Source organism: Falco punctatus, assembly GCF_963210335.1.
Source record: "Falco punctatus genome assembly, chromosome: 3".
Lineage (NCBI taxonomy): Eukaryota > Metazoa > Chordata > Aves > Falconiformes > Falconidae > Falco > Falco punctatus.
In genome coordinates this window covers 13620056-13645193 of record NC_137582.1, presented here as the reverse complement: position 1 = coordinate 13645193, position 25138 = coordinate 13620056, and the positions used below count along the sequence as shown (strand labels likewise).

The 25138-nt window shown below is 47.5% G+C and overlaps 1 protein-coding gene and 1 long non-coding RNA gene across 5 annotated transcripts in view; one reads left to right on the top strand and one right to left on the bottom strand.

The window, feature by feature from the left end:
• The window catches only part of ARHGAP39 (Rho GTPase activating protein 39), a 149755-nt gene that overhangs the window by 72275 nt on the left and 52342 nt on the right, over positions 1-25138 (bottom strand). The window lies entirely within an intron of this gene.
• Positions 2703-25138, top strand: part of LOC308060475 — a 73205-nt gene continuing 50769 nt past the window's right edge. Inside the window, exon 1 of the long non-coding RNA XR_013926751.1 lies at positions 2703-13479. This is a non-coding gene — a long non-coding RNA (uncharacterized lncRNA). The remainder of the gene's footprint in view (positions 13480-25138) is intronic.

The window sequence follows — 25138 nt, the reverse complement described above, 5'->3', positions numbered from 1 at the left end:
GGGGCAGAATCCCCTCCCTCGCCCTGCCGGCCACGCCGCTCGGGGTGCAGCCTGGGAGCCGGTTGGGTTTCTGGGCTGCCAGCACACTTTGCCGGTTTGTGTCCCGTTTTTCATACATCCATGTGGGGAGAGGGGTGAATGTCAGACCAAATCGGAGCTCGGGATCCAGCCTGATACTTCAGTAGCTCCTGGCCTTGTTCTGTGACTGCATAAATGCCCCAAACCTTGCAGCTTTTAAGGATCAGCATGTGACTGCCAGCAGCATTGCATCCCCTGCTAGGCAATAGCTATTTCAGGACAGTGGGAGCAAACAAAGACCTCTGCTCTGTCCTGACATGTATCTGCAGTAATTTCAGTGTAAGTGAAAGTGCTGACGAGGCAGAAACTGAACTCTAAAGCCACCTTAGGAAATAATAAACTTCTCTATCAAAGTGAATCAGTTGTATACTGGCCTCAACCCTTTGCTCATCCCTTTCAAACAAAATAAAAAAGAGGAAACTCCTGCTCTGGCAGGCAAGAGCCGTTGGCTGTGCGTATTAACGCTGTGCGCTGCTTTGATGAGGACGGGATCTGACTTCCTTTGCAATGTCAGGGGAAGGTTAGCAGGCTGATGCGGTGAAGATGAGATGTGATGTAACGTAACTATCGCAGCGCCAGTCGACAGTAGGAACATTACGGCATGGGGCACATGATGAGGCTGTCAGGAGAAGTTAATCAGCATTGGTTTTGTGGGTAGCAGGGGGTCCGTTCCCATAGCAGGAGAGTGGGATCTCGAACCTTATGGCTTGGAAAGAGAAACAAAACTTCCATTTGACAGGGACTGGCAGGGAAACAAAGTGGAGAGGCTGGCTGTGAGGCTCTCCTGCTAGCTGATGTGCTCGTGATTTCCAAGAGTGCTAAGAAATAAGACATTTATTATGCTGAGGGCTGTGAGGCACTGGCACCAGTTGCCCAGGGAGGTGGTTGATGCCCCATCCCTGGAAACATTCAAGGCCAGGCTGGACAGGGCTCTGAGCAACCTGGTCTAGTTGAAGATGTCCCTGCCCATGGCAGGGGGGTTGGGCTAGATGACCTTCAAAGGTCCCCTCCAACCCAAACCATTCGATGGTTCTATGATTCTATAAGATTTCAGTGAACTTTTTAACATAAAAAAGCAGAATAACCCCTGTTGTCGCACAGGACGTGGCGGGTTGGTGTTGTTCCTCCAAAAGCATCATTCACAATTCTTTGTCAGGAGAAGAAGCTCCAAATGCTGACCAAACAGAAAAGCCCCTCTCCGGATGCTATTTGTGATGAAGAGCTTTCTCCCCATCTTGCTCAGCAGTTTACAGGCTGGTGACCCAGGGATCACATGACTCATCGATCAGTGGGTGCATGAGGAGCCTGTGCATCTGAGCTACAAAAAAAATGCATCGTGCCCCAATACAGGACTGTGCAGACAGCTGAGCGCGAGCCGATCCAGCTGCACAGCCCTAGGAAAACTTGTGCAGAGGGATGGAGCCAGCAGGAGCATTAGGTGATGGTTTTGTGCTCTCCTTAAACAGCTGGAAGTCTTGTGGTGGTTGCTGGATGATGCCTGGGCATGGAGACCTGCAGAGCATGGATCCACCTGGACCATGCTGGTGGGCCAGCTGCTCCAGGGATGGGCAAAGATCAGGGGCTGTGCTGGGGAGTGCAGAAACTGGAGAAGCTCTATGGATGGAGATGTTAATAAACCTTAAAAAGGTTAAAAAGGAAGGAAGGATTGTTAATGAAGTTCAAAGGTCCTAAATGAGAGCTGCATTTTCCTCTTGGTACAGAACTGCATTGTTGCAATAGTTTCTTGTGCCATTAATGCCTCATTTCATAGCACCAAAACAGTAGCAGCTACCCAGAAGTGGTGGATTCTGGGTTTTGACACACACAAACTACTTCACGCACCTGGTTTAGGGCAGTCCCCACTTCCAGCACAGATTGGGTGATGAGTGGATGGAGAGCAGCCCTGTGGAGAAGAAATCGGGGGGACTGGTGGATGAAGAACTGGACATGAACAAGCAACATGCGCTCACAGCCCAGAAACGCAACCAGCTCCTGGCTGCACCCTGAGCAGCATGGCCGGCAGGGTGAGGGAGGGGATTCTGCCCCTCTGCTCCGCTCTGGGGAGACCCTCCGGAGCACTGCGCCCAGCTCGGGGGTCCCCAGCACAAGCCAGGCAGGGACGTGCTGGAGCGGGGCCGGGCGAGGGACACGGAGCTGGTCCGAGGGCTGGAAGCCCTCTGCTGCAGGGAAAGGCTGGGAGAGCTGGGGGGGCTCAGCCTGGAGCAGAGGAGGCTGCGGGGAGACCTGGCTGCGGCCACTCGGTGCCTACAGGGGCTGTAGGAAGGTGGGGACGGGCTTTTTAGCAGGGCCTGGGGCGACAGGACCGGGGGGGCGGCTTTGCACTGAAAGGGGGAGATGTAGGGTGGACACAAGGAAGAAATTTGTTACGCTGAGGGTGGTGAGGCACTGGCATGGGCTGTCTGGAGAGGAGATTGATGCCCCATCCCTGGGATCTCAAGGCCAGGCTGGGCAACCCGATCTAGTTGAAGATGTCTCTGCCCATAGCAGGGGTTTGCACTAGATGACCCTCACAGGTCCTTCCAACCCAAAGCCTTCGATGATTCTGTGATTCTATGGATCGACTCAAACATACCCGTATTCAGAAATCCAAACAAACATGTATCCAGAAATCTCCACCAGTTCAAAGGTAGCAGTGCGATCTACACGTTGAAGTCTGAAGTGATGCAGCACAGGTGGGTAAGTGCAGCTAGAGATAACTGTTCTCCCCTGACCTGCTTTACGAATCAAACAAGACCAAAAGCTGTGTGCTTTCAAATTCATGGAATCAAACCACTGCTTTCAGAGGATTGATTTTTGTTTTAAAAACATCAATTATATAGAAACTGTTTCCTAAACTTAACAGCTTTGTCACCTCAGATAGCTCTCAAAAAACCAAAGCGACTTTTCCTGATCAGTTCTCTGAATATAGTAAATCTCAACATTTCAAACTTCTTGCATGCAACCACTTCCTCAAGTGCTTACAGACTGCTCCCAGCATCTCCAGATTCAAACCATATTCTTTTCTATGAAGAACCATTTCTAATTTACCTGAGTAGGTAGGATGGAAAGGAACCATCTGGAAAAAAATGTAATAAAGCAAGGTGCCAGAAATTTCAAGCTAATTTAAGAAACCATGAAAAGCAGAGAACCAAGACCACAGGGATGTGATGGGGACGCAGAGCTCACTCCAGACCAATGGTTGACTGTTGAAGGCCACCACAAGGATGCTCAGGAGCAACTTAGGGGGGAGCGGGTGTTGAGATGTAGTTGCAGACTACCTGTATAATCCATAATCATGGTCCAACATGGTCCCAACCATACTGTCACTGTTCTACCTCCAGCGGTACCTCTTTTGTAGGATAAAGACTAGAACAAACTAGACTTTCCCATGGGGAGTCCCTCCTACTCTCCCAGCAGACCACTGCAAGCAGGAGGTTGATCACTCTCCTCCCTACCGCTTACCTCCCTACCATCTCCTTCTAAACCAGATAATGAGCTTCAGGGCAAAGCACTAACGAAGACCTTCCATGCGTGTCAGAGCCTATTCCACTCAACGCGACCCTCAGACATTTTGTATTTATTAGACTGGAAGTCAGATTAGTTTTAAGCTTTTTTGGAGTTATATATGAGCTACACTGGGCACACAGACATGCCCCCAGGTATTTCATTACTGTTTTCTCCAACAAGTTTGGGCTCTGCAGGACGTTGTGTCCTTCTGCTGGAGTTGTCATCTTCAGTCTCCCAGACACCATGACCAAATGACCCCAAATTACTTCTTGCCTTCGGGAGAGCACCAGGATTTACACCAGGAAGTGCTGACCCTCACTGAGAAGCAACCCCCTCCACACGCACACATCCTTCATCTTCACAGGAAGCTTCAAGCAATTAGTGCCACGACAGAGCCTCGTTAATGAGCATGACGCAGAGAGCTCTGATCCTGCCTACAGGATTTTTGGGACTGTTTGTATGAAAGAGAGGCATTCCTTGAGCAGTGGGATGCCACCGATAACACAGCTTAGTGTGCCAGTCTCCACAAACCCCAGGTCTCCTACATCTCCGGCAGTCTGCACACTGCTGCTGAAAAAATTACTGCCCTAGACGATATTTTTGGGTCCAAAGCCAGAGTGATCAATGTCTCAGAAAGACATGAAAGAGAAGATGAAACTCTTGCCCCCAGGCTTTTAAGTTTGACTTGGTACCTCCAGCTTTTGTTTCTGGTAATCAAGGGAACAGAAAAGACGTTCCAGGAAGAAATGGAGCTGCAGTTCTCCACCCACGGCTGCACTGGAGGAGGAAAGCACACCGCAAGATAAGGACAGAGTACAGAAATGTATAAATAACTTCTCTGAGTTGCACAACAACCACCTACTCTGTTAAGAAATTAAAAAAAAATAATTAAAAAATCTCATATTCCCTCTCTGGCAGCACAGTTTAATTTGCGTCAGAAAAAGGACTGGGAAAATGAGTGTAAATACGTGATCCCCAGCAGGCCTGGACTTTTTCTCCTTCATGCCCTCCAGTGTACACAGGCAGCTCCAGGGTCTGGAAGAAGCGACGCTGAGCCAGGGAGCCCAAGCGACTCACTTGGGAGAAGACAAGATGCCACCTAGCAAGCAAGCCTGGGAAAAATGATTTTCAGTTTAATGGCACCAAATTGCTATATTTCATAGAATCATCAAATGGTTTGGGTTGGGAGGGACCTCTGAAGGTCATCTAGTTCAACCTCCTGCCATGGGCAGGGACATCTCCCACTACAGCAGGTTGCTCAGAGCCCCATCCAGCCTGGCGTTGAATGTTTCTAGGGATGGAGCATTGACCACCTCTCTGAGCAACCTGTGCCAGTGCCTCACCACCCTCAGTGTAACAAATTTCTTCCTTATATCTAGTCTAAATCTCCCCTCTTTTAGTTTAAAAGTCTAAACCTTAAACAAGCACGATCTTTTTCTTTCCAACACCAGCCTGCTACACCACACGTTAAAAGAGCTTTGTGGGTCCTTTTTCTTGCTGCGTGGGGGGTGCTTAAAGGCATCTCAAACACCTTTTGCTCAGTGCTGCATCATTCCAGCCATCCCCTTTGCTGTTTAAAGCCTGATGACAGCGCTGCATGGAAAACCGTGGGGTATTGTAGTTGTCTAGAGGGAATTTGACAGCTGAAAAATGAGTGGCAGGATGCTGCAGATCACTCGATCTTTTGCAGACTGCCAGCAAGCCAGGTTTCAGAGATGCTGTTTTGGACACCCGTGCTCACACAGCTACTCTGGAAGAGGTAAGGACACACATAGGGGCAACATGGCACAACAGAACCAACAGTGTCTGTGCTAAACTTCTCCTAAGTCATCTGGTGCCTTTTATTTGCTGGAGATATGAACATGAGATTTGCAACTCAAGAGTAATTTGCAATCTAAATTATACACCCTAAGTAATTCCTGGCCCTGGTTAAACTGGGGCAACATGTATTTAGATATGCCATTGCTGCAGGCGGTTCACTTGAAATGCTTTTTGAGAAAGCTCCTGGGCCACTCGCTCCCAGCTAGCCAGGCTCTTCTTCAGCACTTCTGTGGAAGCCAAACCATGGAGGAGCATTTTTGCATAGGGATAAGCCTCCCAGCCCTCTCTGCCAGCTTGACACCAGGAACTACAGCTCTTGCCAGCTCCTTTCTTTTCTGAAGAAACAGGTATCTGGATAACCTGGAACACCGCTTTTAAATATTAATATTACAATCACTATGGGAACTACAGAGACCTTGCATAAGCCTTTGCTTCTTTGCAAAGGTCTGCTCAAGCAACAAAGGCTGAGTACAAACAAAATTAGCCCTCCCTAGTCATGGGCAAGCTGTGAGAAAAACCTTGTAGAAAGCAGAAGGAACAAACCTAAGGGCTGCCATTTGTTCAGGATTTGTTTCATGTGCAGAGGCTGCCTTGCCCACGCAGGGCAGGGGAACGTGCATCTCTCTCTGATCAAGGGATCATTTCAGTGTGCTGCCTCCTCCCCACCACGCGCTGACTCCACCAGGGACTCAGGAGCTGAGACCCAGGAGGGACATCTGATGTTCTCCAGCATTGGACTGAGCACCACGTCAGGGCTCCCAAACCAGACAACCCATCCCTGCTGCAATTCCCCACTTCCACTGGGAATCAAAATCCCTGAGATTTGGGATGAGATTCACCACCAGAGATCTCAGGCTTAACACCAAGGAACAGTCCCCAGGAGGGCAGGAGGCTGCCTGGCAAGTATTTCTGCTCGCAGACACTCCCACAGAGGTTTCCCAGCCTTTTTGCCCCCGAGTGCAGACAAAGCAGCAACTAACAACATCATGTTGTAACCCACTGTCTGATCTAACTCCACCGCTCACTCACACAAGACCTGTTGGATGAAGCCAAGCAGCCTCCTGAACATCAGCCTCTCTCAGCTACTGCACTATACATACAAAATTACGTGTCCCAGTAGGAAGATGAGAGTAGGTAGTTTCCATTTCCATCTTTGTCTCTGTTCCCATAGAAACTAAACTAAAATGGAGACGGTAAAAGAAAATTAAAGCTTCAATAAAGGAATCTACTAGGAAATGGCATGTGAGCGGGTGTGGGGAATAGCTGATAGATAAACAAGGAGAGAAAAAAGCAACCAAAAATAACGCCACAGCAGGAAGACTAAATTCAAATATGAGGGGCGTTCCCACGTTAAAGTATTTCGTATTTGAGGATAAAACTGAATGAATAAACTGTGTCAAACCAAGATGTCAGAAAAAAAAAGCTTGAAGATGTCACAGATGAAATGAACCATAATGAGATGGTATTTGGTCATGAGCTTAGGGTCTCCATGCCTTAGTGGTAAGACGGTGCTGAGTGTCAGCTGGGATCCCAGAGGAATCCCAAAGCACTGTCACAAGCCACCTTCCCTATCCCAGGTGTCAGGAATTACTGGGAAGGAATAAACAGGACAAAGACCACATCGCTGGGCAAGTCCACCAAAAAGTGCTCACATCTAGCATGTTTGTGCCATTGCAGCCCTTTAAAGAAAAATAATATATATATACATATATATTTTTATATGTCTGCTAGACTCAGGAAAGGACAGCCAGGGCAGTCTGGAATGTAGAATCGTAGGCTCACAGAGTGCTTTGGGTTGGAAGGGACCTTAAAGACTGCCCAGTCCCACCCCTGGCCACAGGCAGGGACACCTCCCACCAGACCAGGGTGCTCCCAGCCCCGTCCAGCCTGGCCTTGAGCTCCCAGGGATGGGGCACCCACAGCTGCTCTGGGCAGCCTGTACCAGCGCCTCGCTGCCCTCGCAGCAAAGAAATCCCAAAGGAGCGTAAAACATAGCCAAAGACTATTTCAGATCAGCAGAGACATTGCTGAAAATCCAGTTTCACATTATACCTAAAAAGTAACGCAGAAAAGAGGACTAGGAAATGATTACTCATGTTTTTCAGGATGTGTTTTATTGGTTGCTCTGGAGTTATCAGGCAGTAGGTTTAAAAGACAACTAAAGGAAATTACTTTTCATAGCACATAATTAAGCTGTGGAATGTATTTAGCAATGCAGCCAAAACCCATAAATAGGTTCAAAGCAGAATTAGATGAGTTCAAGGAGGACAAACCCATTGGTAGCTATTAAATAGGATATTCCAAGGTTAGGAAATCCCCAGAAGCAGCAAAGTACTGGGGGGAGGGATCACCCTGCTCTGCCTCAGACATTTTTTCTCCTTCCCAGAGAAACCTATGCTGCGGTGAGCGGAGTTGAAGCTGTGCAAAGATTTTCTACCTGCTCCCATCACCAAATGTCCTATTTTGCATTGATGTCTTTGGCATTGTTATATGCCTTCTGGCCTAGAGGACACAGGGATAAGACACCAGTCTGCACACAAAAAACCCACGACTTCAAAGGACAGCTTCAGAAAGAGGATAGGATGGATCCAATTTCCTTCCCTCTTATCAGAACAAGTTTGACCGCTTTCTGGCACATACGATGCTCCCAATCCAAACTTCACAGCATGAGCGTTAGCTATGCATTATCTCCTTTAAACTCCCCCCAAAAGAGTCTAGAAAGCTGCCAGAAAGCAGATAACACAAACAGGCAGAGATGAATCAAGTATCTGCATGAAAGTAGCAAATTCGCAGGGTTGACCTCAAGCTTCTCAAAGTAGCTCAAGCATTTTAGCCGGAGGCTTATGTGATCCTATATCTCTCCATACACCAATTAATAACTTTTTAGCTTCTCAGCTTGTTTCAATCAAGTTGAAGAGGTCAAGGTCTTGAGGATATCAGCCTCTACGAAGTTCTGTTTTAAAGGGAAGAGGATGGCTGAGGACAGAAGGACACAAACTGGCTCTTTGCTGAGGACCGGAGAGCTCAGCCTGCATGGCGTGGGAGAGGCAGCAGCACTGGGCTGAGCTGGCTGAGTCGTTTGCTGCCATTGTTCATTCAAATACTGGTGGCAGAGAGAGCTGGAGGGTGCCATGGGATGAGCTAGAGAGGGAAAGAGCAGGTGCGGTGTCCACCCATCAGTACAGCCAGTGCCCTCTCCAGGATGCTGAGATAGCATCCCCAAAGCAACTGTGCATTGCTTTTTAAGAAACTTCTCCCTTACTTAAGGGATTCTGCATTTCCATTCATCATAGAACCCTGCTGAACACCCAGAAGATCCATCAGCCCAGGAGAAGAACTTTGTTCTCAAGTATCTGTGGGGTTGCTCTTCTTAAATCTGTAAGACCACACGGGTTTCTAGCCAAACCAGATCCAAAACAAGGGTTCAAACCATGTCTTTCCAGCCAGACCAACTAGCAAGACACATTATGCTGACATGTCTTACACCTTAGGGACTTGGAGATTCCCCAGTGCCAGGGTTTGCAGGGCAGTTTCAGGACAGGCAGAGTGGGTTTTCCAGGAGAGCTCTCACCCACCCTCTGAGGTGGGACTGAGGTGGATTCTGGGTGAAGCTGCATCTCCTCAAAGCAACGCAGCAGATGGTTTCCACCTTGAAGATGGATCATTTTGGATGGTGGCTTCATCTGTGCTGGCACTCCAAGAACAAGCCATATGTCTCCCCTGATCAGGTCTAGACATTAGTACAACTTCAGCGTCAGTGTTGTATTCACAAACCCAAATTTTCAGTGCTGAAGTTTCTAAAAATCAGACTAAAGATTACCCGAGCACTGGGACTTGCCAACACTGATTCTAATGCTTCTTAAAAAATAAATAAATCTTATTTTGCTTTTCCCATCAAAATCTTCAGAGGAAAGATGATTAATGTGTTATTAATAGTAATAATATCTTTGCAATATTGGAAGTGTGAAATATTGAGTGGAATGCTTTGAACTTTAAGCCATTTGTCAGAAGCCTATGAACAAGCAACAACCTGTAGCAGATCAAGAAAAATCAGCAGTGATCAGAATTGAAGGCAGAAACTTACCTCCCACCCCCAAAATTTCTGGAAAAAGAAATTCTGCAAATGTAAGAAGCCCCCATTTCGATTCCAAGACCATGAAAACAAGCACATCAGGGGCTGTATATCAAACACCACATAGCCGAGCTCCCAGCCAGCAAAATCTATAAAAATATTGGCAAGGATGTTATGTTTCCCCCCCCCCCCCCCCCCAAATTCCCCATGGCTGTGTGCCCAGCTGCGTCACTGCCCTGGCAGACTTGTGCAGGCAGAGCTGATGCAGAGGTGGGTCCTTACTACAGCTCAGCTGAACTGGGTCTTTTTTTCTTCCCCAGTTTTGCAGTTTACTCCCCTACGATGCTTTCTGCGTGATCAAAAGCTAAAGCTGGGATGTCCCTTGTTTGTAATGGTTTGATCCCAGGGTGCAGCGATCCTGTTCTGTGTATTTTCTTAGCCATGCAAGATCTGCTACTCTAAAGCTTAAACCTGTTTTTTAAAGAGAGAAAAAAAACCACCCCAAACCCACTTCATGACAAACAGAAAGGGACAAACTCCAAGATACACAAAGTAGATGGAAGACTGATAAGGAAGACATTTTTTTTACAAATGAGGGTGGTGAGGCACTGGCACAGGTTGCCCAGAGATGTGGTCAAAGCCCCATCCCTGGAAATGTTCAAGGTCAGGTTGGACGAGGCTCTGAACAACCTGATCTAGCGGGAGGTGTCCCTGCCCGTGGCAGGGGGTTGAACTGCATGGCCTTCAAAGGCCCTTTCCAACCCAAACCATTTGACGATTCTATGATTCTATGACTGATATCCTTGGGCTCTGGGGACAGGAGTACCAGCATCCCTAAGGATGGTGTCTGATCATATTTAGGAGAAAGAAAAAAGCCAGGTTAGGGGCAGTGGCAGAGCTCTTGTCTGGGAGCTGGGCAGGCAGCGGCAGCTCAGCGAGGGAGAGGGGCAGGCAGGCATTCCAGTATGGAGGGTTGCAGCTGCTGAATCCCAACCCTCCTCACCATGTGTGCAAGGCACCCTTTCCTTGAACTACTATTTTTTTAACTCATTGATTAAGAAAAGCTTCATTTTGACGCTGTGGAAATTTCAATTTGATCCAATTCTGAAGGAAAAAGACTTAATTTACGGCTTCAGAACTAAACAACATAAAGCCTAGATGGAAAAAAGCCCAAGTGTGGATGGGGATAGCATGTACTGGGTGTAGGAAAGGCAAGGCTGCAAGTCTCACCACAGTGACACTCTTACACCAGTGACAATGTGCAAGCCCTTAAATGAGCAGGAAATTTATGACCATGAACTGGCTGGCGTGCTCTAAGGTGTCACACACCGACATCAGTGCCACTGCAAGAGTAAACCCCAAAGTTATCAGGGTCTGAAGGCAGCGGGAAAAGCATAAAAATTCCACCAAAGCAGTAAAACTTCACACTTTCTCTTTGTGAATTCAAGTGGTATCCGAGAACAGGGGGTTAACAGCATTTTACAGATTGAATGTAGGGAAGTTAAAGCAGTTTACAGCATAGGATTGCAAGCCTGTAAATACACACCCTTAAATATTTAACTTCCAGCTGTGGTATACCAGGTTAGCCCCCAGTGCCAAGTTTGTCCTTTTGTGAGAGTTCTCATGACAAACATCACTGGGAGGAAAAGGAGACTATATGATAATGCTGGAGAACAAGGAGTAATCTGCAATAAACCAATTTTATCTTCAGCACTAACTAGAATTGCATGGGTGTCTGGAAAAGGTTGTTTTCACAGATTTACTAAACGTAACCGCAAGTTGTGGAAAGCAAGTCTGAAAGCACACCCTGTGCTTTTGAACTCTGAAATATTTAAGAAATTGGGATGTCTGCAAAAAGACTGGGGAACTACGAACACCAGATCTGACACACAGAGAAAAATATGCATCCTCCCTGTGGGCTTGCCAGAGCAAGATTAAACACTGGCACAGCTCCGCTGGGGTCAAGTGCCTGCCTTGCAAATACCGAGCAGGGTCTTAGGGGAGTTTTTGCTCAGGGCAAGGCAGAAGAACCTTGTCCTAACTCATGCATGAGCCTCAGCAGTGGTGGAGCAGGGCTGGAAGTGGCAGCTGCTCACGAGCAGGTGATTTGCCCCGCTTTGAGGCCAGAGAGCAGCCACCTGTCATGGTCCTGACATCACTTGATTTCCCATCGCGGCTGGGCTCGGGACAACATGAAGAACTGAGGAGGAGGAGGAGGAGGAGGAGGAGGGACGGTGACTCGGGATGACTCATGCCAAGCGGGGCTGCAGAAAGCCTGGGGATGAAAACAAGCAATCCTTGTTCCCAGAATGTCAACTCAATTTAACCATTGCAGTTGCTGCATCCTGTAAATGCAGAGTTTGACCCTAAAAATCCTTGCAATGATTGGAGCAATTAGAGCCTGTAAGACAAGATGACCTTTCTGAACAATGGCAGAGATTACCAGCAAGAGCCTGCTCCCACCTAAATATCAGATAACCTCTTGGTCCTACTGTGATAGGAAGAAAACATTAGGAAGCAGCACTCCCCCTCTTCCTGACAGTGATGCGGTAATATTTATAGGACTAGGAGATAATGCTGTAAAACATGAAATGCTCGCTGCTTCAAAGCACCAAGACAGTAGCCCTAGACAGCAAATCTCATTTAGCAAAAGAACCACCCCCCGCAGCACAGCAGCAGGGAGAAGCTTGCTGCACACAGGTTGACCCAGCACAAAATCTCTCCATCCTTTGCAGATATGCAGGAGCAAATTCACAACCATGCACTGGATCTGTGCGACAGTCGGAGTTTCTGCTCCTCACCACCACCTGCCTAAGCCACTTCCTTACTCCCCAAGCACCGTATATCGCTACCAGAACAAGCGGTAGAAAAGAAAAAGCCTTGATCGTTCCTCCAAACACAACCACGGACAAAAAGCAGAGGCAAAACAGAGAGGAAATGCCAGCTATCCACACTGAAACCTGGCCATGTGTTCCAATATTATAAATCACTCTTGATAGCATGCCTTGTGCCCGGGTATAGAATCCAATTGCTCGGCACAGTTGGTGTGAAATCTGTCATTCAGGCTGCCAGGATGATTTAAAAGTGAGTTAGAAAAGCAGGTTGCCCTCCATCTCCCCCTTCTTCCAAACATTCTCCTCATCTAGGAGAAATATGGGTCTGCACCTTCCCAGCAAAGCCCCAAGCATCCCTTTCCCTGCCCTCCCCCAGGACCATTTCTGCTCCCAAGGAGATGCAAATGCCTTGCATTTCAGGAGTTAAGTTTAAAATTCTCCTGGGGGTTGCACACACTATGTGACCACTTGAAGGAGATACCCTGTGAGATGAGCTTCTCCTCCATATCATCATGACACCAGTGAGAATTAACACAGCAGCAGAAGGGAATCCCAAAACCAAGAGCATCTCTGCTATGAAAGTCAAAAAAGCCCAGGCAGTGAGAAGAAAGGCATCTCTGATGATTGCCGAGACACAGGCATGGAGAGAAACACAGCAAAACCAACATGCTCACGCTCATGTCACTTCCAACCCTGACCATTCTGTGATTCTGTGAACCTCATGAGGTTCAAGAAGGCCAGTTTCAAAGTCCTGCACCTGGGTTGGGGCAACCCCCCATATCAGTCCAGACTGGGGGATGAAGGGATGGAGAACAGCCCTGTGGAGAAGAAATCGGGGGGACTAGGGGGTGACAAACAGGGCATGACCTGGCAATGTGCGCTCACAGCCCAGAAACGCAACCGGCTCCTGGGCTGCACCCCGAGTGGCGTGGCCGGCAGGGCGAGGGAGGGGATTCTGCCCCTCTGCTCCGCTCTGGGGAGACCCCCCGGAGAACTGTGCCCAGCTTGGGGGTCCCCAGCACAAGCCAGGCAGGGACCTGCTGGAGTGGGGCCGGGGGAGGTACACGGAGCTGGTCCGAGGGCTGGACCTGGGGGGCGGCTTTGCACTGAAAGGGGGAGACGTAGGGTGGACACAAGGAAGAAATTTGTTACACTGAGGGTGGTGAGGTGCTGGCACAGGCTGTCCGGAGAGGGGATGCCCCATCCCTGGAAACATTCAAGGCCAGGTTGGACAAGGGTCTGAGCAACCTGGTCTAGCAGAAGATGTCCCTGCCCATGGCAGGGGGGTTTGCACTAAATGACCTTCAGATGTCCCTTCCAACCTAAACCATTCAATAATTTGATGGTTCTATGACTCTCTTCTGGTAAATCAGCAGTTTGAGCATCCAGAGCATCATGCTGAGCTGAGCAGAGCGGCTGAAGGATCTGTTCTCCATGAACACACACTGAACGTTGAGTCAATTCCCCCCAGGATGCTGCAGAAACCACCCCCCTAAATATCAGCTGTGGAGCTCAAAGGGTTCATACAGGTACTAAAGACAGCTTCTTCCGAAGCTTTAAAGGCTATTCAAATATGCCTGGTCCAGGACCAGACCACTTCATAATCTAACAAGATGCCGTGGATGCACATGGGAGGGAAAACAAAGGCATCAGGAAGAATCAATGAAACCTAGTGTTCCTGCTCAATCTGGAAACCCAATTTGTTATTTCTGATTCGATAAAAGCATACAAGAAAAGCAATCCAACATAGAACATGCTTAACCTGTTTGGATGAAAGTTGGTACTAAAGATTCCTGGATTCCTACCTCCAGCATGCGCACCTTCTCACACTGTATCATAAAGACCCTGCATGAGGAAAAACTATTTTATTAGTTATACAACAAGCTGAAAAGCAAGGGTACCTTTCTGCACCATGTTTTTCAAGCTTCTCCCCTTTTCTATCAGCCTTACGCACAATCATTATGCTTTTATATAATGTAAGCTACCCCAAAAAAGTGCAGGAGCAAAGCAGACCAGCTGTTTTCAAAGACTTCCCACAAGTGCTCTTGGATGAGATGACAAAGTCAATTATTACGAAGTGTACGCAGCAAAGCCTGTGAGCAAAACTGCATTCGCTTTTCTCTCTCTTAGGGAAAAGAAATCCAGCTGACCTTATGGATAAATTGAACAATTGCAAGAGAGGCCTAAATAACCTTGAAACTTAAAAAAAAAGAATGCCAGAAATAAATGTTTGCGGTTTGTTCCTGTCCATTATTAAAACTTGGATATTTAACTCTGAGAAACAGATCATGGATGTCAATAAGCAACATTTCACCTAAAAGGGCTACTTTTATACATGAATCATATTAAATGAATGCAATGAAATGGAACGCTTTCATGTTTCGCCAATCCTTGGAACAAATTTTGTAAAAGGAAACCTGCCCAAAGAGCAAAACCCCATCCCAAACCAAATAACCCACCACAAGAGAGTGACTTGGCAGGTGTCAGAGCATTTGCTGTTTCCAGAGACTCCTCTGGCAAAAGCAGCAGATTCCTGAGGCACACACCCTTCGGCAGGCAAATGTGACAACTATAGGATAGTCCTCAAAACTTGGCCTGGATGGTCAGCTAGGATGAGGAGGGCTGCTCCCTGCTATAAATTTCGGACACTTATATTACGGTAGCTTCCCAGAGGTCCACATATACAAAAGAAAAGGAAACCTCTGTGTCCCAGCTGGAGCAAGGCTGTGGAGAAAAGGAGGAAGAAATCTAAGATGAGAATGCACCAAGTTTTCTGCAACTAGGGAAAACAGTGTGCATCTTCCAAAAAAAAAAAACCAAACCAAACCCCAAAACCCAAATAAAACCCCCAGAAGAGTAAGAACACACCAGCCCCTTCTAAAGGTCTCAATCCTTATTCTAGATAGGAGATGGAAAGCTTACAGCACAGGAATTACAACCAAACACCACATTTCCCTCTTTTTATAATATTTTAGGCTGGAGGAGACCTCTGGAACTCACCTGAGCACCTTCCCTTCCTCCCCCAAGCACAGGTAACTTTGAAGTTATCCTACTCAGGGTCTTTTTTCAGCCAGATTCTGAAATCTCCAAGGATGGACATCTCACAGCCTGTCTAGGTTATATCAGGTAAAGACCTTGCAAATGACCTAACTGAGAGCCGCCTGTGCTGCCACTGAACACCAAGTCTCATTCTTCCCCAGCACGCCATCCATGGAAGACCCTTGTTCCGTCTTCACTATCACCCCATTAGGTAGGTGAAGATAACAGTTGCATCCACCCTCAGCCTCCTCTCCAGGCTGAAGAAGCTCAGCTCTGGTTAAATGCTCACGGTAATGCAATGCCCTCTAAGACGACACAGCGGACCCATCTGGTCCTCGGCAAGGAAGAGGCTCTCCCCCACACCAATTACTCAACGGCTGGGATGACATTCCTGGAATGATCAGGCTGCAGCACCATCTGTTCAGCTACGCTGGGCTGTCTGGTGCAGGGGTAAAGCTTCGTTCCTGCACAACAGCACTTTCCAGAGCCTGGTCTGATGCTGCATAGACCTCTGCTATCCAAAGACATCCATATGTAGTTACATCGCCCCAGCCCACTCCAGAAGAGAGAAAAGGAAGAAAACACCAGCAGCCACATCACTTCATGGTGCATTGGAAAGCACCCAGATTGTACAACACGTGGTGCAGCACAGGAAGCCCGACCAAACACGCAAACAGCTCCGGCGTGCTTCACACTCTTGGTTTCATGCCTTAGCCTTCCTTTGCATTTCACTGAGCATTTTGTGGGCAAGAATCCCATTTTGAGGATTAGAGCTATCCTCTGCTGTTAACAGCCCAGAGAAATTTGGCTTTCCACCCCCCCTTCTCGAGTGCTGAAGGTGTTACCTGGCCGGCCAACTAGAGAAGAATTGAAAAGACTTGCTATTATGGACACAATTGCCAAGGACTGCATGAAGTGGGATGAGCCCACCTTAGTTATCACAAGGAACTATAGAATGTTTGGGTTGGAAGGGACCTTAAAGATCATCCAGTTCCAACCCCACCTGCCATGGGCAGGGACATCTTCAACTAGATCAGGTCATCAAAGCCCCATCCAACCTGGCCTTGAATACTGCCAGGGATGGGGCACCCACAGCTGCTCTGAGAAACCTGTGCCAGTGCCTCACTGCTCCTGCAGTGAAGAGTTTCTTCCAAACATCTCATCTAAATCTCCCCCTTTCAGTTCAAAGCCGCCCCCCGGTCCTGTCGCCCCAGGCCCTGCTAAAAAGCCCGTCCCCACCTTCCTACAGCCCCTGTAGGCACCGAGTGGCCGCAGCCAGGTCTCCCCGCAGCCTCCTCTGCTCCGGGCTGAGCCCCCCCAGCTCTCCCAGCCTTTCCCCGCAGCAGAGGGCTTCCAGCCCTCGGACCAGCTCCGTGTCCCTCCCCCGGCCCCACTCCAGCAGGTCCCTGCCTGGCTTGTGCTGGGGACCCCCGAGCTGGGCGCAGTGCTCCGGGGGGGTCTCCCCAGAGCGGAGCAGAGGGGCAGAATCCCCTCCCTCGCCCTGCTGGCCACGCCGCTCGGGGTGCAGCCAGGAGCCGGTTGGGTTTCTGGGCTGTGAGTGCACGTTGCAATTGCAGCTCGTGTCCAGTTCTTCATCCACCAGTGCCCCCGATTCCTTCTTCACAGGGCTGCTCTCCATCCACTCATCACCCAGCCTGTATCCAGGAAGGAGAGGAACAGCTCATACAGTGGTAAGCAAGATGACTCTTCCATGTGTCCCTCTCTCCTTGTTCCACAGAGGGGCTGGGATGCCACAATCTCTTGCTCTTGTCAAACAGAAAGTCTCCAGCTGTGCAGAGGAAATAACAAAACCTTCCTCTCAAAGAGATGCTCTCCAAATCTGGAGCCAGGCAGGAGGAGAGGTTAATGTGTTTCAGTTCCATGAAGTCTCAAGGCCCAAGAAGGTGGCTGCAGCCTCCTTGGGTGAGCGCAGAAGTAGGTGTTTCGTAAGAGCTGTGCCCTTAATCCCAGCTGTTTATGCCATTTATGGAGATTTTGTGTTCATCCTATTCCAAAGCATTGCCTGAATTGACAGGGCACATAAAACATTTAGTGTTTGACAGCTCTAAGGATCAAAACTCTTCAGAGGACTCGCTGCATTTTTTCTGATCAGGGAAAAGTACAGAAACCTGCCATTAAATCCTGATCTCTGGGGTCTGAAGGTGGGCTGTGCATTACCATAACTACATGCCTATTTGTCAACAGCCACATACTGGTTTCAAAATGATATATTGCTAGCAGCTTGCTTTTGTTCCTCCTCCTCCCCCAAATTCTAGAAGACCTACAGCCGTGCACAGAAATAAAAGAGTGCCGTTTGCTAATTTGGTACTAAAACAAAAGGCAAAAAAATACAGAGGCCTCAAACCTCCCAGCTTTTCCATTCAGCTTGAGCTATTCAAGGCTTTTAGTACACTGCCAGCTCTGCCTGCTGCTGGGCACCCTCAGTGAAATGCAGTCCCCATATGCTACCAAGCAAAACCGATACCTACATCATTGTAGCCCCGAAAATTAGCACTGCGGCTACCCATGCACGGAGTGGCAGCATATCCTCCCCTGCTATCGCATCTCCTGTGGTAACTCATGCTCCTGCTGGGCTGTCCTCACTGCGCAACAACTGCTCTTGGTTTTCCTTCTGTAAGACGGATGATATCTCTGTTTTCTTCCAAGAGGGGATCAGCAGCACTTGGTGAATTGTGTTGACCCTAAATGTGAAAAAGACCAAACGCCCTGCTAGAGTCTTGACTCTGTGCTACAGCATTAAAGGCAAATGCTTCTGAAATATAAAACCTGGAGGTTTGAGCCTGCTGTAGCACTAAAGGACTAAAAAATTATGTTGTGCTGCCTCTGCAACACTAATCATCATCTTTGGTGGGCCCCGATTTGTTACAGTGAGGTCACAGATAAGAAGGGCCCCGTGGCAGGACATGTTACCACGTAAGCTATTAATGATAACATCATTTAATTACCTTAATCCACTTAATAACATATTTTACCAAAATTAGCCAGATAAATTGCTTCGATAGTAATATTGAGCTGAATTATGCTCAGATGCCTGATATTTAACTCACTTCTCTGGGTATCTGAATACAGAGCATAACTGTTTGGGGTGGAAACGTGGAGGAATGCTTCTTCTGCAGCATCTGTAGGTTGGTGAGGCGCTGTTCTAATCTCCTGAAAACTGTTCCAAACATTCCCTGGTAACTAACAACTGGTTTCGTTCTTTGGAAAGACAAAACAAGAAAAGTAAGCCCATGCCAAGTTTCATTTGCTCAGGACTAGGAGCTAAATAAGCATTGATGAAGTGCCACACAACAACAGTTCCTGCCTTTGTTTATACAGCACATACTGGCCAGTCCACAGTAATATATGGAGTGTCTGCGCTCGGCTTCCAGCGGGAACAGATTGATCTGGAACACGCTCCAGCACTGAGTTTTCATTTGCCAGTGAAGGATCTTGAAGCACATGGTGTGGAGGTTAGCCAGCTCCCCCAGACAGATGACTTGGGCGGCTGCCAGAGCATCTCTCAACACTCCATCGCTGGTATTCTGGCTTTTCCCAGGTCATTCCCCAAATGCTACTCAGCACCTCGTTGGGGTCACTTCACGGTTTTACCTAAGTTACATCCAAAGAGACACATGTGGTGGTCTGCAGTAAGATAAAGAACATCAATTCACTTTTCCTTTGCTGTTGCCCAGGTGGAGAGCAACAGAAAACAAGCCAGAAAACCTAGCTTAAGTCTTTACAGCTTCATGAAATTTCCACATCTTATCAGGATAAGCCTAGGTCCTAGCAGCAGGGACTATGCCATGCAGGAGACCCTGGTTTCATCACCTGGAAGCTGGACCAAAGAGGGCATTAAACTCTTAAACAGATCTCACATCATTGCAAGTCTATTTTCTTGGCCATAAAGCAGAGAATTGAGGACGTTAAGTGAGGAAGCAGCCCAGAAGATGATCAGCATGACAAGATCTGGCTGAACACCCGCTCCTGGTCACTGTGACAAGAGCCAGAGCTGCTGAAGCCCTGGATGTTTTCAGCCTCCGGAGCTATTCACAGGCAGGCACAGCTCCTGGCTTGAACTCAGTCCATGCCCAGCAGGCAGGCAGTCCAAAGAGCTGAAACACCATGTCCTACTGCCTGTTCTCAGCATCTTGTACTGACTTGTAAGGCTTCCCCCACAATTTATGCATGCTCTTTGCCATCACGTCAAAGCCACAGTCTTCTAGTTCACATTTAACTCTTTAAGAATCATATGGTGCAATATGTAAATTGGCATACAGCTACATTTCAGAAGGATCTTTCTTGCAAAGCAATGTTAAACTTTAGCACTCAAGGTTACAGAGTTTTCCCTCGGACTCCTCACTTGGAAGTAAGTCCCATATCCCTGTTGCACCCCTCCCTGCAGCATTTTTTTCAGACAGCCCATGAGAAGGCAGCTTAGCTCTGACAAAGGTCTTGCCAGGAAGGCACACTTCCCTGCTCCACTTTCCCCACACACCAGGGTTTCTTTGCCAAATCTTTCAGCTAGCACCATCATTTTATCATGCATTTGTCCTAGCTCTACAACAGCAGGCACAAATCAGCAGCCAGGTGGTCAGGTTCACAGAATCACAGAATGGTTTGGGTTAGAAGGGACATTTGAAGATCATCTAGTCCACCCACCCACCATGGGCAGGGACATCTCCCACCAGACCAGGTTGCTCAGAGCCCCGTCCAGCCTGGCCTTGAATGTTTCCAGGGATAGGGCATCAACCACCTCTCTGGGCAACCTGTGCCAGTGCCTCACCACCCTCAGTGTATGTCTTCCTTGTATCTAGTCTGAATTGCCCCTGTTTTAGTTTAAAACCATTAGCCCTTGTCCTACTCCTACAGGCCCAACTAAATAGCCTGTCCCCAACTTCCTTCTAAGTACTGAAAGGCTACAAGAAGGTCTCCCTGGAGCCTTCTCTGTTCTAGGCTGAACAACCTCAACCCCTCCTTTCTTCACAGCAGAAGTGTTCCAGACCTCTGATCATTTTTTTGGTCAAAAATCCCATCCCTGCGTCTATCCTGAAGAAAAGATGGGATTAGCTGGCAGAGTTGTTACGTACACGTAGTGACATTTATTCATACAGAAGTTATAAGGACTAGCAGCATATCATCAAAACTCATAAGTTATACAGAATGAGCTCCCAAATCTCCCAGCACCCAAAAGCATGAATGGAATTGCATGAGTGCAGAAAAGAGTAAGCTGCCCACTATCTATCAGGAGGCTGAGCGAAGCTGGACTAACACAAGTGCAAAACAGATGTTATACATTTTTCCTGGAGAATTCCAATGTGGGGAGGAAAAACAGGTGACATGAAGACATGCAAGGAAAGTGGTAATGGTATCTGGAGGTGTTTAACTGTATTACAAAAATAACTATATTTAACCATCCTGATTGCCACTGAACAAAACCACAGAAGACTGAGAATGAAGTAGTTTATTCAAATGCTGAAAAAAAATATATATCTGTTGAATGCAAACTGATACAAACCAAGTCTTTCCCACTTACATGAAGAGCCACTTCTCCCTGGCAGAATGAGAATGGAAAAATTCTTCCGTATTTCACAAGGAAACATTTTTCTTGATAATGGTCAAACATTGCAAAAGGGGCCCCACAAGGCTGCTGAATCTGTGCTTGGAGGTTTTCAAGACCCAACTGCACAAAGCCCTATGCAGCCCAGATGAATTCAACACTGACACTGCTTCGAGCAGAGGTTCAGGCTGTCCAACCTGGACAATTCCGAGCCCACAACACACAGGCAGTCTTTGTAAGGGAAAAGGAGTCATGGCTCAGTTTCGAGAGAGCGCAGCAACAGCTACAGGTGAAGATGATGTTCAAGAAGGAAGGACTGAGGGTAAGGAACTGTAGAATCATAGAAGGGTTTGAGTTGGAAGGGACCTTCAAAGATCATCTAGTTCCAATCCACCTGCCACGGGCAGGGGCATCTTTCACTAGACCAGTTTGCTCCAAGCACCATCCAGTCTGACCTTGAACACTGCCAGGGGCAGGATATCTACAGCTTCTCTGGGCCACCCGGTCCAGACAGAATGCATGATCTGTCTCTGGGAAGGAGCCTCTGAGTGCTGAGTGCCATAGCATGTTAGCAAGCATTATGGTAACCAGTGCTCCCAGAAAAAAATTCTAGAGCCTTTGGATCATGGGAGGTCTCATACCCTGGTAAACTTCCAGTTCTCTCAGTGCTGTTTAATCCCTAACCTTCTGCAGCTTCATCCAACCACATGCAAATCACTTCCTTTTTGATTCCATATCCCTCAGCTTTTTGTGATTTAGCCATTTCAGAAAAAGGCAGGAAGCGTACTGAAGACCTGACCAGGCTCATGCCCTGACATCTGTCAGCTACATGGCCAAAGAAAGTCCATTCACCTCTGCGTCAAGCCCAGGCATGAAATACATCTTCTCAAATTAATTAAAAATGCCCATGGACCTACACTTAGGACACCTGTACATCTTCAGGGTGTGTACATAGTTTATTATAATAAACTGCTGAATTCTTTTTTGTTATGTCAGGTGGCAGCAAGTGTCTGAAATACTTAGAAACCACAGAAAGCCTGGCTGTGCTCATGACCCCATTTTATCCACCGCTCTTTCTTCTGTGACTGCAACAGGGATGCAAAGCAACACGCTTAGAAGCAGCCAGAGAAAGCTGAAGTCCACAACAAGTGTTTTTGCCATGCTTTCCTGCCAGGAAAGGCAACACAAAGCCATAGTCTTTCCCCATGATGGTCCTTCAGCTACCCACATTCAAAACAGCTAAGCCAAAGAGTCTCATCTTTTAAAAAAAAAATATGCATCTCACTAGTTAAAACTAACTGCAGAGCAGCATTTTTATGGAGATACAGCTATGGTAGCAGTCATCAGGTACTTGAGAACAAACAAATCTCCCAGTAGTAGCAAGCCTTTCAAGTTGTCCTTTGGGTTTTTTGTAGGTTATACATTCCACAGGCTGCATGTTCTGGTTGAGCATTGTATGTGTAAGAGGACAGATATAGAACAGTAACTTCTAGAAAAGATGACAGCAGAGCAGAAATATAAGTGAAGTTTGGCTAAATGTGATCATTTATTCCTGTGATCCCAAGGCTGGAACCAGAGATGAGGAAGAAGCAGGTACAGGGACAATATCTAGAGTCATACAATCGTCACAGAACAGTTTGGTTTGGAAGGGACCTTTGATAATCATCTAGTTCCAATCCTCTGCCATGGGCAAGGACATCTCCCACCTGACCAGGTTGCTCCCAGCCCCATCCAGCCTGGCCTTGAGCACTGCCAGAGATGGGGCACCCACAGCTGCTCTGGGAAACCTGTGCCAGCGCCTCACCACCCTCACAGCAAATTTCTTCCTTATAGCGAACCCAAATCTATCTTCTTTCAGGTTAAATCCATTCCCCCTTGTCCTATCACTACAGGCCCTGCTAAAAAGTCCTCCAGCTTTCTTGTAGCCTCCCCCTTCAGGTGCTGGGAGGTGCTCTAAGGTCCCCCCGGAGCCTTCTCTTCTCCAGGCTGAACAACCCCAACTCTCTCAGCCTGTCCCCATAGGAAAGGTGCTCCAGCTCCCTGAGCACCTTCGTGGCCTCCTCTGGGCTCATTCCGACAGGTTCGTGTCCTTTTTATGTTGGGGACTCAGAGCTGAACACAGCGCTGCAGGTGAAGTCCTTGGTGCAACCTCGAGGAGTCAGTTCCCGTTCTTTGCTTCTCCCCATTAGTGGGATGATGTCCATTAGCACAGCACTAACTACTTCAGAACAGACCTATTAAGGGATCACACCATGTCTTAAGGCAGTACAGCACCTCTTCTCATTTCCACATAGGTTTTCTGCATTTAATTGTGTTTGACACTGCTTTCTACAGCGCTAGAGGTTCTCAGGGCACTCTGGCCCACCTATGCAAAGCCAAGTCTGTCCCCTAACACTTCAGCAGTCAGTATACCCAAACAGAAAGAGATCAGCCCATTGCTGGGCTTCCCCCAGCTTTCCCAGATCCTTTAAGGCACATCAGACCTCACAGGACCTTCTCTGCCTTGTCTAAATAGGCTAAAGCTATGTACAGCACCAAGCACGGCAGAGGTCCAGGCTCAAGCTGTGCACCCCAGATGCTGTCAAGCAGGAGATGTTGCAGCCAAATTCAGGGAGCCAGCAAGCAGAGGAGGGACACAGCAGCAGCAGCAGGTGTATCTCATGCACCTTAGTCCCCTTCCATCATTCCTCACGGGTCCTTATAACAAAGCCACAGCACCACATGTCGCAGCAACATGCCTGGTACCAGACTGAAGTCTATCTTGTTACTGCAGACACTGCAGGAGGAGAAATTGGGTTAACCAGATCTCAGAGGAAAACAGCTAGCAGCTGCCAGTGAAATGAGTATTTTTAAAAAAAGTGATCTCACATGCCACAACTGAAAACTTAAAACTTCTCTCTCAGTCTAACCTTCTTGTTAAGACTTAAGATGACTTAGGCCTTCAGACCTCCCTGAACTAGTTTTAACTTCAAAATAGAAATACTACTGCTTAAAGGGATTTTCTTATGGAAGTACTTCTTCCCTTTTAGAACATGCTAGTGGAAAGCTTGAAAAAAACCATCTAACCTCAATCCAAAAATTTCAGCCTAGTTTCTATTCTAGTCTCAGTATTTGGACCTGGTTGTCCACCAGACCACCACAGACATCAGGCAACTGTTCTCAGGTATCCGGATGCCAGCAAGCAGCAAACTCCAACTTCAAGTGCAAGGCACAGAAAGTCATGAAAAACTAGCCCACAGAAGAGAAATCACTTCTCTAGGTCCCCAGGTCCTGCCACCACCAGCAGCACTTTACCGCATAATCTAGGTCCAGTTTGTTCCCTTCATTGTTTACCAGTTGCCTTCGATCCTCCCAGAATTAAAACAATAGCAGATCAACTTTCCTGTCTCTGCCAGAATCGGAGGTCAACATGACACATACATTCATGCTATATGACCCCACAGTGCCACTAAATCTTTATTAATAGTTTTCTACCAGCCAACGCATTGTTTTTCCCCAAACACCAGGTTGCCAGGACAGTTACCTGGATCTTGCTGTTTACCCTTTTAATAGGTTGGCACAATATCAGCTTTTATTTAGACTGTCTGGTTTTGTTCAGTTTCCAAGACTCACTGAAAAATGATGGTCTGAAGAGCTCACTGAAGCTTGGTCTGAAGGTTGGACCAGATGATCTTTTAAGATCCCTTCTAACCTGGGATATTCTATGATTCTATTTGCCATAAATGATCCAATTTCTTAAAAATGCAGCTAAACTTTGCCCTCTGTCTCCATTTTCCAAACAGCACCAGGTTAAATTACATTAGAAGGCAGCTGAGCTCCTCTGCATTTTCTGCATTACCGACAAGTATATCCCTTGCATCGAATAATAGGCCCGTAGCGTGGTTAAGAGCAAGTTTTGTACACATTGGCTAACCACAAAGCTAACTTCTCAGCACTCATTTCTCCCTCTGTCATTTTGTCTCCTGAGTCAGCATCTAATTGATAATTCTGCCCTATCATTTTTCCCTTCTTCCTGATCACTGCATTTACCACCATAATTACTATAGCTATTTTCCTTCTACGTTGACTGTTTTTAACTGTTGCAGCCTTCTCTTTTAAAGCGTTAAACCCATTTTTCTGTTGGAACTGTTGTAGTCACCCAACTGAAAACAAACCTGCTGCCAGTTGGGCTTGTTCACTGAATACCTGAGCAGCTCTCCATCACCTGCACCCAAGCAACTACTCGTT